This window comes from Euphorbia lathyris, chromosome 1 (genome assembly GCF_963576675.1).
Source record: "Euphorbia lathyris chromosome 1, ddEupLath1.1, whole genome shotgun sequence".
Taxonomy (NCBI): Eukaryota; Viridiplantae; Streptophyta; class Magnoliopsida; order Malpighiales; family Euphorbiaceae; genus Euphorbia; species Euphorbia lathyris.
In genome coordinates this window covers 39,837,720-39,855,208 of record NC_088910.1, presented here as the reverse complement: position 1 = coordinate 39,855,208, position 17,489 = coordinate 39,837,720, and the positions used below count along the sequence as shown (strand labels likewise).

Sequence of the window (17,489 nt, the reverse complement as noted above, 5' to 3'; positions counted from 1 at the left end):
CATTTTTTAAACATTAAACTCATATTGATGTTATTTTACACATGGAGCCTGAATTAATACTTCTCCAAAAACTATAAACCTATTTTGGTAACTTATCCCGAATAAAAATCTATAAGTAAGAGATGGCTTGAATTAGAATTCTCACATTAATTATAATTCCTTTGTTAGAAATCTTAAGGTTTCATCATAATATTAGATAAACATAGTTGCCCAGATGTTTGAATAGGATGATTCGGGAATCGCGAGAATTGTGTTTCTCTCACTTTAACCCTTTAGACTTTACAAATTTTCTAGATGGAGAGAAAATGACTTTTTACATAGGTTAGAGAGAAGACCAATTTTGATTTGTGTTCTGTAAATATACCTTCCATCAAGGTGTCTTTTCATCCATAAGGTATATTTTCATTAATGAACCAATAGGATTCAACGTACCTTTTCATTAATCAATCAATATGATTGATCGTACCCTTCGTGAACTGACCAATATGATTTATTGTTTTATTTTATCAAACCATATAAGTATATAATATACTAGGACCGTATTCTAAGTTGATGAGAATTATGGAAAATCCAACATTCTCCCACTTGGTCCATGTGAAATTATATATACGGTTTAATAACAAACATAAGGCGCGCATTAAAATAAATCCATTATCTTACTGGTCACAACATAAAGTCATTACTAAGCAATAAGAATAATAAGGATCATATCGGTTCTATTTCAGTTTATCGACATAGTCCCTTCCATGTATCACAATATAAATCTTATACTTAAAATGAACTATAATAAGGTTTTTCATGATGGTCCAACAATAATGTCTTTGTTAGAGACTATATCCTGTTTAATTCTCATAATGCATTCATGTATATATACTATTCATAAGAAACATGATTCATAAAAATTTATATCAGAAACAGTAAGTAAATGAGCCTAGAGTGTCAAATACATTATAACATAAGATATAATTATAACATCATTAGTGATATCTGATAAACCCCATTCTTTCAACATGTTCACTAAATACCTTAGGGGATAATCCTTTTGTCAAGGGATTCACAACCATAACATTTGTGCTAATATGTTAGATTGACACTCTTTGTTTCTGAACTTCTTCTTTAACAACAAGGTATTTGATTTCCATATGCTTAACACCTTAAGAATACTTGTCGTTTTTTTAAAAAAAGAAGACTTCTACAGAATTATCACAATAAATTTTCAGCGGCTTGGCAATACTATCGACAATTCCAAGTCCCGAAATAAAGTTCTGCAACCATAATCCATGAATCGTGGCCTCAAAGCATGCCACGAAGAAGCCTTTTAATATATGCTTTCTGAGATAATCCCAATAATCTTTGTGATCTATCACGAAATATTTCTATTTCAATCACATAGGATGCCTCACCCATATCTTTCAGTTCAAAGCTTTTAGAGAGAATTTTTTTTTGGTTTGGCGTAATAAACCAAGATCGTTAGTTGCAAGTAAGATATCATCAACATACAGAACTAGAAATATAAACTTACTCCCACTGATCTTCAGATATATACATCGATCAACAATATTTTCCTTAAATCCAAAAGATGTGATGGTATCATTGAACATAAGATACCATTGTCGGGAAGCTTGTTTTAGTCCATATATTGACTTTTTAAGTTTACATACCATATTTTCCTTTCCTTCAACCACAGATCCTTCTGGTTGAACCATATATTTCATATGAAATGAACCATACTCGGGATGTAAGGAATTAAGAAGAAACGTTACTAGGAAATTTTCATTCACTTCCATTCCCATAGACTTTAGTCTTGTAGCAATATTAGACATTTCAATAATATGTTGATGCATGGTACGAGAACCATCAAACTTAATTGTGGTTAAAGTACCCATTAACGTCCCGGCAAGAGACTTATCAACATACTTGGACTAGGAACATTCTTCCACAAATTTCATAAATTCCTTAGCACTTTCAGTTTTATTTATTGTGGACTTGATGTTGTGTGCTACTGCCATTCGCATAAACATTAAGCTTAGTCTATTAGATTTTTCCCATGCTTTATAAGGAGATCTCTATTCGACACTACTAGTATCGATAAGTGCATCAGGTGCATCAATTAATAGTGCCAAATCAAGAACTAAAATACCAAGGTGAAACTGGATTTGTTCACACCATTCAGTGAAATTAAGCCCATTGAATTTAGTTATAGACGTTGCTTGCGAATGAAAAGAAACAAGAATAGATGCTTGCAAATATATAAATACACTCATCCATTAATGGCTTGAGTAAAATTTAATTTCAATAATAAAGATTTAGAATATCAAATGATAATTATATGTACATTGAAATTCTCCTTTGGGTAAAATATCAATGTACAACAATAAGACAAAACATAATTGATGCTTAATTAAATACACGTAATTTGTAATTAATATACTCTAATTAGATATATTTGTTATCTTTGGATATATTAAACATGTTTTTTTTTTCTTGTCAAAAAAAAAGTCTAACCAAGTCTATCAATTTACCACATAATGTCCATAAATTATAAAATAACCAATCAACCTTTACACAATCCATAATATTTTATAACAATGAACTTCAATATACTCATGATAAAATATTTTTATATCTTCTCAGTTATAAGCATCTTGTACACACGAGTAATTGAATTATTTTGGTATGATACCTATGAAATCTTTCTAATTTGTGTCTAACAAATTATACATAATATACAATTAAATATGCATAACACCTCAATATTTAGCCATCACTTTAGTGATAAAACCATTACTATATATATATATAAATTGACTTTTGTCAGTAATGTTGAAAAAATAATTATACTCACAATTAGCCATTTAATGTGCAGTAATAATAACAATAATCCTTAATATGTATAAATAATAAATAAGATTCATCATTTGTGTGCAAACTTTTTTGTGCCATGAGTTAAATATTTAATAATCTGTTTAAAAAGAAACAATTACTTTAACTTATATGGAATGACAACGTTTATATATGTTATATATAAAACAACAGACCGCTATCTTCGTTGAATGATGAACAAATACATAAATTTAGTGGACAGTGATAAACTTGGACACAACATGAGAATTCATATTACGCAGCGGATAAAAACAAAACATAAACAAAACATTATTGGAAAATCACTCGATCATAACTAGGCTCTGATACCACATGTTAGAAATCTTAAGATTTCATCATAATATTAGATAAACATAATTATTCAGATGTTTGAATAATGATTTTCACAAATACTTAATAACATTCAGAAGAGCGTACTTGGATCCATGACGATTATAATCGAGTTCTTCGAGAATCACGAGAATTGTGTTTCTCTCACTTTAACCCTTTAGACTTTACAGATTTTCTAGATGGAGAGAAAATGATTTTTTTCACATAGGTTAGAGAGAGGACCAATTCTGATTTGTGTTCTGTAAATATACCTTCCATCAAGGTGTCTTTGTTGGAAAAATTTGAATAAAATTATACATTAATTTATATACCAACAAATACGTCCTTTTATGAATAGTCATGTCCGTCGTGAACAGTCGTGTTTATACGTAAAAGTCGTGTCTGTCCGTGTACAGTCGTCTTCGTTCGTGAAAAGACATATCTTTTGAGTTCTATTAGCAGTTTCCTTAAGACAGATGTCGTCGCTATTGACGATCGTCTCCCAGGATACAACAGATTACGCAAGCGAACTCAAACCGTGTGTAGCCTAGTTATCACCGGAGTAGGAAAACAAGAACAATATGAATAGACAGAGAGTAGTTTCAACAACTTTTAGCCACTTGTGAATTTTGACAATCCATTCTATATAAATAGAGCTCGAAAGGATATGTCATTTCACGAACAAACACGACTGTACAAGGACAGACACGGCTGTTTACGTACAAACACGACTGTTCACGAAGGACATGACTGTTCATGTAAGGAGGTGTTTGTTGGTATTAAAATTAACAAATACAATTTTATTCAAATTTTTCCAACAGTATTTTCATCCATAAGGTACATTTTTATTAATGAACCAATAGGATTCGATGTACCTTTTCATTAATCAATCAATATGATTGATCTAACCCTTCGTGAACTGACTAATAGGATTTATTGTTTTATTTTATCAAACCATATAAGTATATAATATACTAGCACCATATTCTAAGTTGATGTGAATTATGGAAAAACAAAATATTTAATCAACCTAAAATAATTATTGGTTAATGTTGACCATAAAGCTTTTATTTCTATAATTGTTTTGACTCTACGAGGGTTCAAATTATTTATTTAAATTTGAAACGAAAAATTATGTTTTGATTATTTATTTCGGCATGGTAATTAATAAATAGTCGAATATAATCACTTTCACAAGTTAATTTATATTTCCCTAATTTAGTTATAGTCAAATATATTCTGTGCATTGTACGGATTTCAACGCTAGTTTTCGATAAATTAGAAAGCTGATAATGCTTTAAGTCTTTATACATTGTATGATTATATATAATAGAGATAAGGTGTAAAAATACTCCTAATATTTACGGCCAGGAGCAATTTTACATTTAACATCTAAAGTTGTATAATTTTACCCCAACGTTGGCAACCAAGAGCAATTTTATCCCTAACGTTGACAAGTTGGGTCAATTTCAGATATTATTGTGAAACATATATACTTTGTTCCTTATTCTACACCGACTGCAAATCAATTCGTTAAAAAAAGATTTCATATTTTTTGTGGTTAATAATAGAATTGGAGGCTAATATTTATTAATTCAGCAAAATATTTTGAATTTTTTTTGTCCAAATTTATAAATAGATAGTATATTTTTTTTAATATTTTTTAATTTTATGACCTGTCACTAATGAGTGATAAAAATGACTTACATGTCAAATGTAGATGACACGATTTTCAGAATCGAGAAGACAGTTTGATAAATTATTTCTAAAATTGACCTAACTTGACAACGTTATGGGTAAAATTGCTCCTGACTTCCAATGTTATGAGTAAAATTGCTATTGACCGCCAACATTAGGAGTAAAATTGAACCATTTTAGACGTTAGAAGTAAAATTGCTCATGCCTATAAACGTTAGAGGTATTTTTGCACCTTATCCCTATATAATATAAATTTAAAAAATAGACCTAATATATTTGTTGTCTTTTATACTTCGCTTATTTGAATGCAATTACATTTCTTATATATTAAGAAAAATCTAATATATATAATTTACATTTAGAAATGTAAATTGCAATATCAATCTCAATTGTTTAACTTTAACATTCAATTTAGATTATAAGAGTTCTTAAACGTTCTTTAGGACAAATTCAAAAAACCGAGATATTAATAATTGAACTAAAAATTCAAAATATTTCCCTGAACTAATAAATATTAACCTCCAATTTTAATAAAAAAATATGAAATCTTAACATGTAATGCAATGAGGTCTAAAGTGTGGGACTCATGCATTTACGAGAGAATCCACACGTATAATACTACTAAAAACCGGTATCTTAAAAAAGCTTTGATTTTTTGGTAATTTAAAAAAGCTTTATGATTTTGTTGAACACACTTGGATTTTTACTTTGTTATTTTAGAAAGTAATAAAAATCTCATAAAATCTGCTTTCTATTGTAATCTGATTCAGACTCTCCCTGGTAATGCACCTAGACATATAAATTACTGCTTTCAATGTATTTTCAAAATTTAAATTAACATTACAGAGTAAAACAATGAAAAACAACAACTGGCTATTCTCAGATATCATCAAATCCTGAATATCAGAAATCAGACCACAAAAGGAAATAAATCCAAAATACAATTTAATGCTCTTAAATGCAACAGGATTCTGTGCTCAAAAACCTTCTTTTTCTTGACATAAATGTTCATTTTTACCTGTATAAATACCACCCCACCCCAACTCATTTCATTTTTACCTGTGATTATATATCTTTGCTCTCCCCCCTGTATCTCATTCTCTTATAAAGAGTAAATGGAGAACAGCCAATCAACAAAGATGCCTGAGAATATGAGAAGTGGTTTCTCTCAGGTGAGTGAAGATGTCATGGAGAATATTTTCTCCAGGTTACCTGCAACGGCGTTTTCTTCAGCAGCCTGTGTTAACAAATGTTGGAACCAGGTCTGTGGTCGAGTCCTAAAGAAGCCTAAGTTTGCTTCTGCTCTCTCACTTATGCCTACTCTCCCTGTAAGTTCCTCATTTTCAGAACTCATATAATATCAAAATGACATGAAGAAGCAAGAGTTTGACTCACCATTAATTCTTTTGTGATTCTTATTAGGATGCAATGGAGGAGGTTCTTCAAAAGGTTCTTGCTGAGCCCATTATTCCGCATTTCGCCATTGCCTGCATTGGCAAACAATTCAACTTGGCAGCGGCTCACCAAATGGTAATACACATTGATTTCATTTCCAGCAATATCTAAGAATTTGGTTAACTTTTTTTCATTTGATATTGTGTAGCTTGCAGCAAAATTAGGGTCAAGGGTGCCACTCGTTACTAACACAGCCAGTGGGATCATCGGTCCTGATGACACTAATGAACTCCATGAGGCTAGTATATCTGGATGAAAATAAAAACTAAATTAAATATATCTCAAAGAGAAACCATTTCATTTCTTCTTTGAAAATAACACAGGTTAGGTGGAAAGTCATACAGGTTAGGTGGAAAGCATGTGATGACGACGATGATGATTCTGATTCTGCCGCAGATAGTGTACTTGATCGAGGGATGGTTCTGGTGATTGGATTTGTACCGGGACTAAAGGTTGATGCCATCCCGCTGTTACAAACAATGACGGTAATTATTTGGTTGTTCATAAGGAAATTTACGGTCTTAAAGCATGCTCTAAATGGGAAACTCCATGATGTATCATCTGCAGTTATATAGAATTGCATTTGTTTGTTCTGATTTTCAAGTACTGAGAGCAACTATTTCTACCATCAGGCACCTCAGTTACAGCTTCCTTTTCAGATTCTGAATCACCTGCTGGGATTATTTTGTTTGGAGTAAGTAGATTAATCGATGATGATTAGGTTTTTGTTATTATTTTTACTAATATCTGATATTTGTGGTTGTCTAGGATCGAAATGTTGACATGAGACCAATCCTCGCAAGGATGGGTAAGTACTACAAAACACAATCTTTTTCTAGCTGATGAGAAGAATGTTAAGGTTTTGATCATGAAATCTTATTTGAAATGGGCAGATTGTGCATTAGATGAGGAAACAGTCATTGTGGGTGATGCGAGTGGGCGGTTCCATTGGAGAAGTGCATATCATTCTCGACATTACGGTGCTGATAGTTACTTCCTTGATGCTGTTGCTCTTGTGTTTGCAAGGGACATACACAAATCTCAGGGTACTACATTATTTTCTAAGTATTCCTTTTCAAAGATACAAAACATTTCTGTATTCCTATTACATGTTATAATTATCACTCCTGACATCAAGTTATTAAAAGATACAAAACATTTCTGCATTCCTTTTCATCTTTTTTTTCCAAGATTATAGAGGAGTTTTCTACATGCATAACTAATTGGTCCTTTTTTTTAAATTTGGGGGCAAGGAGCAGATATAGGAGAAACTCAATTTCATGTCACGTTGTCAACAGGCATAATGCCATTTGGTCCCCAAATCCATGCAGTTTGTGCAATACCAAAAGACACAACTTGTTCATGGCTTAGCGCTAGAGCGGAGGGGCAGATTGAAATCCTTGACAGGGAGGCTCTTTTAGCTGATATTAATAGTGAGGTAAAGTTTTCTTTTTCTTTTTCATTTTATGAATGTAAATTTGAAGCCTTTGGTGATGTTATAACTTTTCCTTTGCAGTTTGATGAGGAAGATTTTCCTCCTGATCTGTACATTGGAGTCATACAGCACAGGATATACCCTTGTGGGTCAGGGAGTTTTATATCAAGAACATCATTAGAATTTTATGAAGTTTCAGGGTAAGATTTGGAACGAGCTTTCTATCTACAATTTTACTGTATCTTTAAACTTGAAAAACTAATTGAAGGGCATAATTATGTTATCTTTGATTTTCAACAGAGGGGAGAGAGACTTTTTTATCGTCGATGGTGTTGGCGGCATCCAACCTGGTGATCCCTTTTTATTCTACCACTCGGATTCTGATACTGCATCATCTTCACGCAGTAATGCCTACAAAAACCTTGCAATTCTGAAGGATCAAATGGCCAAAGCTGCCTTCCTTTAAGGAATGGTGCACCTAGTAGTGGAGAGAAAGAGGTGTTTGGAGGTTTGATTTTCTCTTGCTATCTCCGAGAAATATACGATCACCCCAATCTCGAGAGCTCCCCATTCCATGAAAACTTTCCTGAGGTTCCACTTGCAGGACTCTTTTGCAATGGAGAAATCGAACGAGGTTCTTCGAGCTCAATGACTCAGGAAGACGATGAACCAAACTCTGCTCGTTGTTGTCTACACTACCATAGCACAGTATACTTGGCATTGTCATATACTCCACCAACTTGAGAGCATTAATCTGGCTAAGGTTTCCTTGCCTAATTGTGGAGCAAAGCTAAGTATGGGTTGAAATGTACAAAGGGAAAGTCATTTTGATTGTTTGCTTTATAGACGTTTAAGTTAGATGAGATTTGCCAAGTTCAGAATTACATAATAAGAATAACATTTCTTCCACCATATTCAAATAGTGATAATTAACACCAATAGAAATATCAGAATAAAACCCAAATCACTCAAACTAACAACCTCAAAAGAAGGTTCTAATTTCGAAACATTCTACCACAAAAGCAACTTCAATGTCGAGGTTTTGTCTAGCAAGGATGTTAAGGAAACCTAGAATTACGCTCTATTAACTTGAAAATTTATTGAAAGAAAAAAACAAAGCAACATGAATTCTATATTGAAAGAAAAAGAAAAACCAAATGAGGAATTTCAGCATGCGTAAAGCGAAAATAACTGGATAGTACATAGTTCACACCAGAAATTGGACCATAGAGTGGAAGGCCGAGAGAAATCTGTAATCCCATCCAACAAGTAGGTGCATTAATTATACAGGCCTAGATAGATAGAAATCAAATAAAAACTTAATTTATATTGAAAACCGGGATTCAAAAAGGAATGAGTCCCATTAAGATTACTTAGATCAGATGAAGATGAAGATGAAGAGGATGAAGTGAAAGGCTGGAGGGAGAACTAGCAACGGGGAAGGAATGAAGAATGATCCAGTTCATATTGTATAAAATAAAATTTAGCATAATTCAAAATCTAACTCAAATTTAAATAAATGCTAATATGTATGAGATATATTAAGTGATACTAAGATAACAGTAGAGAGAGAAAGAGCGAATCCGTAGAATTCTTTTATTTATATGCTTGACTTTTGAGATAGTGCTAATAACGTCTTTACTGCCTTTGGCTTGGATCAGCGCGTGATTGTTAACCTTGGCTGTGTGAGACAGGCAGAGAGGGTTAGACTTTGCTAATGGGTCTAATTCCCCATTAGGTGCTGTTTGTGGGCCTTCGAGGCCGAGATCCTTCATCTGAAGTCCCCACCCGATACAGTTGAGGCGAGTTATTGGGTGTGGCTATTTTGAGGGTGAACTTTTATGGCGATGGGTGTCTTCGTGTCTGATGAGGTTGCTGACACCAAGATGTTCTCCTTTGGATTAATCAAGCGTGGTCTGCTCCGTTAGCAAATAAAAGTTTTTTGCATAACACCCTCAATTTTGGTGATGTGACTAGGAAATAGAACTTCTTAAACTATCAAAGTAAACAGGATAAGATGAAAAACGAGAAGACTGCGCGAACGTGAGCCATCTCATCTCGTTAGCTTGCCTTCGGACTAAGCAGACAGAGTAATTGTCATTGCTATATAGGATATTCTGACATTGCCGGATAATGTCAGCTAAAGTTATTTATCATTGAATTGAAAATGAAATCCGTAATACAGTAAACTAATCCATAACCTTCGTATCTCATATCCTATTGTAGAGTCGCAGTCGCAGTCTTTAACTTGTTTGTTCGTCATTTGCAATCGTAGTCAAAGATTTATGTTGGGTTTCCTTTTGTTCCCCGATTTTAAGTTTTAAGTTAAACATTATCTACTATAATATTTTTATAAAAGTTATATCATTCAATATTTTCAGCACTTATAATATTCAGCACTTAAAATTCAGTACTTATTTTTTCAGCACTTAATTTTCAATTTTATCAAAAAGTAAGTTTTTTTTTAACTAACCCTAGATAATAAAACTAATCTAGTTATTTTTCTTGTACCTCCACTATTTAGATGCGATATGTCGTCGCACTTTCTACACACCTTCAGAGCAGATCTTGCCAATAAAATACAGTTTTATCAAATGTGGGTATACAAATTCTTTTTTTTATCACACCTAATTTGTTTTGGGATATATAATTCTAAAATATGAAAATATATTTTAGTATTACAATTATTTATAAAAGATGACATTAAATAAATTTACTTAATCGAGTGTAACACATCCTTATTTTTCCTTTTTAGAAATATAGAACTATTAAATTTTCAAAATAATAGTGCACACACTAAAAATTATAAAATATAGTAGTCGCATATTGTTCATATACTAAAGTTAAAATAAATTGTCACAAATAATTTATTAATTTTGTGAAACTAAATTTAATTTATGGTGATTTATATAATTGTAATTAAAACTAAAAATAATGTCACTCGGTATAAAGTTGTCACATATATTTTAATTCTATTAAAAAAATTAAAATCTAAAAATATTTTGTGTTTTTATTAACAACTCTTCTAAAAAATAACTAATTTTTTATAAAAAAAAATTAAAAACTAAAACAATAAAATAGATCTATATGTATATATAAATAAAAGTTGTTTTATAAGTTTTTATATTATATTAATTACAAATTAAAAAATAAGAGAAATATATATATGAAAAGTTGTTTTAAATCGTGCTTCTCCCTCTCACCCATAATCCCCAATCCCCTAATCTTTCTCTTGTACAACTCTCTCCCCCATTCCTCATGATAGTGTGATCATAATTGTTCTTGCTTGGCCACGATGCTTGTATCTTCCTCCTTCATATTTCCATGGTCACTACGAAGAAATCTGGTCCAAAGGGCTTAATGGAAGAAAAAAGGTAATAAAAAAGGATACCTTTCACCATCTTTCAAAAATATAGGTATCTTATATATTACCTTTGTCCCAATTTGTGCCTTCTATTTTTTGTTTTTTTTTATTACAAACACATACTTTCATTCGATTTTAGAAGCAAATAGATTGATTAGAAAACAAAAATAATGAAAAAAACTAAATTATGAGCAGGTGTGAAGAAATTGATTGATGAAAAAACAAAAAAGTTGACAAGACAAAATTAAGAGCATGTGTTGAAATATGAAAAAAATAGAATCGGATTGATTACCTTTCCTTATTACCTTTTATTTCAAGCTTCACAAGTTATTTAATCATATCTACCATTAATTTTGATCAATTGCTTATACTATTTTGATTTGGGCCATTTTAGAATGTGTTATATTCAAATTGTCATCTCTATAAGATGTACTTGCTGACTCTTGATTTTTACTTGTTTTGGTTGATTGTGTTTTCTCTAAGTTTGCACTTGATTGTCTCTCCTCTCCCCCCCCCCCCCCCCCCCCCCTTCTTGCTTTTGCAGGATATATGGAAATCAGTACGTGAGTTACTCTTACCCATGGTTGTGTACATGTTGACTCGCTTGGTGGCCTTTCACTTTGCTTCTGTAACCAATGCGTAGGACAAAATACAATAAGAATATTCCATAGTCTTCTTACGAGGCCAAAGGCTCTTTATGATTGTCGCTTCCGTCTACTGCCATCTAGAACACAATTCGGCAATGATACTATGCATTATTTGATGGAAAAGGAGAATATAAGAATCGTTCTATTTTCTGGTCTACTCTTAAACAACATGAACAAGGCCTATTTCTTAGCGGTTTCGAGTTGCTTGATTAGAAAAAGGAAAGGACGTGTTTTTGCTTTATCAATTAATTAATAATCAAACAATAATATATGAATATTGAGAATGAGTTGATTTTTTAAAGAATCAATTTTGCAACAAATACATGATTTAAAAGCAAAAACATAGAGTGATAATATCTGAAATGTTATTCAAGTTGTAACATTGTAATTAATACAAATAACAGAGGAGTCACCAACACCATAACCAGTCACGTGTAATAATGTAGAGATATGCCAAACGGATGCACCAGGATCCACAAAGGATGATACCCCAAAGATTTGGATACCTCACAGAGGTGATCCATGATCCACCATCATATCTTATGGTGACTATGATAATACTAGAGGACATAACTGAATAAACGTCTTTAAATGAAGACGGTTACATAGCTATTCAAAGGCATTAAATGAATATTAAAGGGAAAAAAATTAATGGTAAAAAAAAGAAAAGAAAGTTGAATTTGAAGAATTAACTTAACATGCAATGCAATGAGGTCTAAAGTGTGGGACCAATGCATTTATTAGAGAATCCAAACACATATAATACTACTAAGAACTGGTATCTGAAAAAAGCTTTGATGATTCTATTGAACAACACTCTTGGATTTTTCCTCTATTCAATTAGGAAATAATAAATCTTATAAAATCTGCTTTCTAATGAAATCTGATTCAGACTCTCCCTCATAATAATTAAATCATTGCTGCTGCTGCAACCCGCGGCAGCAAGGTCGGGGTTGCTGCCTCGCGGTAGTAACCCCGACCTAATATATATATATATATATATATATATATATTTTTTTAAAATTTTAAATATATATATATATATTTTTTTAAACAATTTCAAAACAATTTTCAGAATATCAAAACTTTTAAAATTTTTGTTTTATCTTTTAGATTTAATAAAACCAAAACGTTTATTCATCTAACTATAAAACATTTTTTTTTGGTAAGAAACTAACTATAAAACATTTAATTTTGTTTTTAATGATTATCAAACAAATTAAATTAGGAACAGTGCATAATCAGTTTTATATCAAGAGCATCATTAGCATTTTATGAAGTTTCAGGGTAAGATTTGGTCTATCTACAATTTTAGTATATCTTTAAACTTGAAAAACTAACTGAAGGACATAATTATGTTATCTTTTAATTTTCAACAGAGGGGGGAGAGACTTTTTTTATCATCGATGGTGTTGGCGGCATCCAACCTTGTGATCCCTTTTTATTCTACCACTCGGATTCTGATATTGCATCATCTTCACGCAGTAATGCCTACAAAAACCTTGCAATTCTGAGGGAAGAATCAAATGGCCAAAGCTGCCTTCCTTTAAGGAATGGTGCACCTAGTAGTAGTGGAGAGAAAGAGGTGTTTGGAGGTTTGATTTTCTCTTGCTATCTCCGAGAAATATCTGATCACCCTAATCTCAAGAGCTCCCCATTCCATGAAAACTTTCCTGAGGTTCCACTTGCAGGACTCTTTTGCAATGGAGAAATCAGACGAGGTTCTTCGAGCTCAATGAGTCAGGAAGACAATGAACCAAACTCTGCTCGTTGTTGTCTGCACTACCATAGCACAGTATACTTGGCACTATCATACACTCCACCAACTTCACAGCATTAATCTGCCTAAGGTTTCCTTGCCTAATTGTAGAGCAAAGCTAAGTATGGGTTGAAATGTACAAAGGAAAATTTATCGTATGGGTTAAAATGTATAAACTCAAATCTTGCCATTCTGATTGTTTGCTTTATAGATGGTTTAAGCTTACATGAGATAGTTAATGATTGTTTTCTAAGTTTTGCTGAATAATATTATACTCTCTAACAAATTAACATTTCAAATATATTGTTTCCAAGTTCAAAATTACATAATAAGAATAAAAAAATTTCCACCTATTCAAATATTGATAATCAACACCAATAGAAATATCAGAATAAAACTCAAATCACTCAAGCTAATAACCTTAAAAGAAGGTTCTAATTTCGAAACATTCTACCACAGAAGCAACTTCAATGTCGAGGTTTTGTCTAGCAAGGATGTTAAGGAAACCTAGAATTACGCTTTGCTACCTAGAATTACGGTTGGTGCAGTTTGAGCTTTTCCGGTAGATTTTTTAGAATTTCCCCTTTGATTCTATTTGGGAGTGACCTTGTCGGTGTTCTTGAGGTCAGTCCTTTTCGGTCTTTTCTTCGTTTTGTTTGTTATATGTTTCCTTTTTCCTTCCTTTTCACTATGTTGAGTGCTCAACCCCATCCATCGTTCTAAAAACTCTTTAGAGTGCTTAGGTGTTGACATTGTATGTCTGATGAAGCTTCATCTGTTTCATTGAGTTGAGGTGGAGGTAGAGTTGCGGGGTGAGGAGGTGTCACGTCTGTGTCCTTAATTTTTTTATTTATTATACCTTGAACCCTAAGTTATATTATATTCGTTTTAGGATTAGTCGATTAATTTGGTGTTACGGGTTTAGTTTTGAGAGTAATTGCACATTTTTATAACAATTATAAGTTTAGGGTAAGTTTTAAGAAAAACTAGATTTTTGGAGGACCAAAGTGAATAATTATCCACTCAAATCAAGGCCTATATATAGGATAAATTCAGAATTATTGATCATTTTGATTAAAACACTACCTTCTACATTGTTCTTCCTCCATTTTCTCTCCTTTCTCCTCCACCTTCAACCACCACCAAAAACAGGACAGCTCCACCTTTTTTAGTGTTTCCGGAGATCTAACCGTCCAAATCACCTAAGATTTTAACTGGAGACTCTAGACACATAGAAGCAACTTCTAGCCGGAGGGATTTGGATTTGGAGTAGTGTACAAAGAATACGGGCTAGACAGATTTGGGATAGATTTAGGGTTTTGGCGGTGGTGTTCTCAAATTTAGGCTAAGTTAAGTAACTATCAACTAGTTTTTTGTTTGCATGTATAAATATATGTATATTGAGCTATAAATTTTCTTGAATTTGTCTCCTAAGGGTTTTCCTAGAAATGATTTGAGTAATTGTTGTTGATTTGAGTTTGTGTTCAAGTTTGAAGAAAATGAGTTCACAATGGTAATTTTTGGACTATTTTGATTCATACTTTGATGTTGAATTGGTTTTCTTAAGAGTTTGATTATAATTTAGTTCAATTGATGTTGAATTGGTTTCCCTAAGGGTTTAAGTGCTATTTGGGTTCAATTGATGTTGATTTGAATTTCTTTAAGAGTTTTAATGTTATTTCGGTTCAATTAGTGTTCAATTGGATTTGTTTAAGGGTTTTAATGTTATTTTGGTTCAGTAAATGTTGGATTTCGATTTATTGATGATTGTAGTAAAGTTTGATCCATTTGATGAGAAAATGTATACAATTGAAGTTTGGTTGGATTTTGGGTAAAGTTTGTATCCATCAGGAGTAGTCCGAACGGGTGGTTTGCTATTTGAAGACCATGTTCAGCGAGGAATATGGCCTGTGTACACAGTCTAAAGACCTAGTCGGGTTGGCAGCGAAGTGTTGGGTAAGACAATACGGGATTAAGCATGATTAAAGAGACGTCTCGATTATGTTTGCGTGTTGTGGATTGGTTTACAAGGGGATACTCGGTGATGGATACGATGTTGAATTTGATTTGAACTTTGGTTTTTAGTAAACGTTTATATAAGAATCATTACATTTTGATTAAGTTTGATTTGAGATTACTGATTAAAATTCCGTTTTAATTCGATGTTGTTTACAAGTTAATAAGTTTAAGGTTTGGTTTGGTTAAATGTTTTCACAAATGTATACATATAGCTATTTTACGTAAAAACTAGATAGTTGCTTACTGAGATTTTTGTCTCATATTTTCAAATGTTTTAATGTTTTTAGGCGAAGAAGTACGAGGTACTGAGGGAAGTGTTCGATACTAGGGCGAGGATTAGATACGGCCACGATTGTCCAAGTCGTCTTCTAGGGTATTGCATACCATTTTGTACATGTAGATATATGTTTGCTTTGTGCTTGTGAATGTTTAGGCACCCGAGTTGCCAATTTTGAAAGGATAAAGAAGTTGTGGTATGCCGGATTTTGGTCTGAATGTCCAATTATGGTGTTAATTTGTGAGATTAGACAAATTAAAAGTTAACATGTTAGAATTGGAGTAATTTTCTATGTTTTGAACTCGTTTTGGTAAAACGCACGAGAAAAGGATTCGTAATTGGAAATTATAAATGATTTTCGACCTTTTACAAATGTAAAAGTATATGTAGAAAATGTTTTTAAGTTCAAACAAGATTTGTAATTCTTAACATTTGATTGTGAGATGTTACTTCCGACTCGTTCACGTTTGTGGTAATGTCTCACTATCATATCCGATTCTATTTTAGATCGGGTTTGACAGGAGGGGTTGGAGCAGGTTAGACCAGCTTTTGGGATGGAGATAGCTCATGAGGTTCGGTCGACCTCTGAGGTGAGTAGGAGGAGAAGAAGAAAATGGAACCGAAGTCGAAGTCTACCCTTCCTAGGCCTAGTGGGGGGACAGTTCGCAATAATAGACTAGTTGTGGTCGTGACTTTGCCTGAAGTCTATAAGAAGTTTGAACTTGCGATCGGGGTGATATACAGAGAATTGAGGGAAATCGTGTCCAATAGATAGTATGGTTAATTTTCTTTTTTAAATGTGTGATTTCACGTGTCCGCATATCAGTCATTGTGGTATTTGTCAGAGCAAAAGGATGTCCGTGGTTTGCTCTGTTAACAAATAAAAGATTTTTACATTACACTGTCAATTTTGCTGATGTGGCAAGGGATAATTTTGTCCAAAATATTTTTTCATCCACTTTTTCTTTGAAAAAATCAAAATTAATTTTTATTTTCTTTCTCTCTTTCTCCTCTCTCATTCTTCTTTAATTACAAAAAATTTCCAAAAATCTAAAAGTGAAATCCCTAATCCTGTAAACTAATCCGTAATCCAATAAATTATTTACCTAAAATTTATCATTGAATTGAAAATGAAATCGTTAAAGGGTGTTTGGTTCAAACTTCGGATTCGGAATTGGAATCAGAATCGGAATGTTACAGAATCAGAATCGGAATGACTATTTATTTGTTTTGTTTGGGTTAATCCGGAATCGGAATCTAATTAATTTTAAAATTGTTTGGTTTAAATTTCGCAATCGAGATAAAAATCAAAATCAAGGAACAAAAATAAAATTTATTTATTTCAAACTAATAAAAAAATATAATAATATATTACATTAATATATGAATTAATAAATTTAAAATAGCATATTTTATATAAAACTTATTTATTAAAATTAGATTCCATGCAATTTGTCATTTCTCATATTTATCATAAAGGAAATGCGGTTGCTGATTCTCTTGCCTCTTTTGGTCGTATGGCTGATAGTTTGCATTGGTGGGATTTAATTCCTGATTTTTGTTGCCCGGCTTTTTTGCATGATCTTGTGGGGCGTGGTTCTTATCACTTTGCTTGACATGGTTTTGTTTTGAACTTTTGTATT

At 32.3% G+C, this 17,489-nt stretch overlaps 1 pseudogene; it reads left to right on the top strand.

Annotated features, from left to right (window-relative positions):
• The first annotated feature begins 6,005 nt into the window (after positions 1–6,005).
• LOC136217775 (F-box/LRR-repeat protein At5g63520-like) lies at positions 6,006–13,631 on the top strand (annotated as a pseudogene).
• Positions 13,632–17,489: the final 3,858 nt, after the last annotated feature.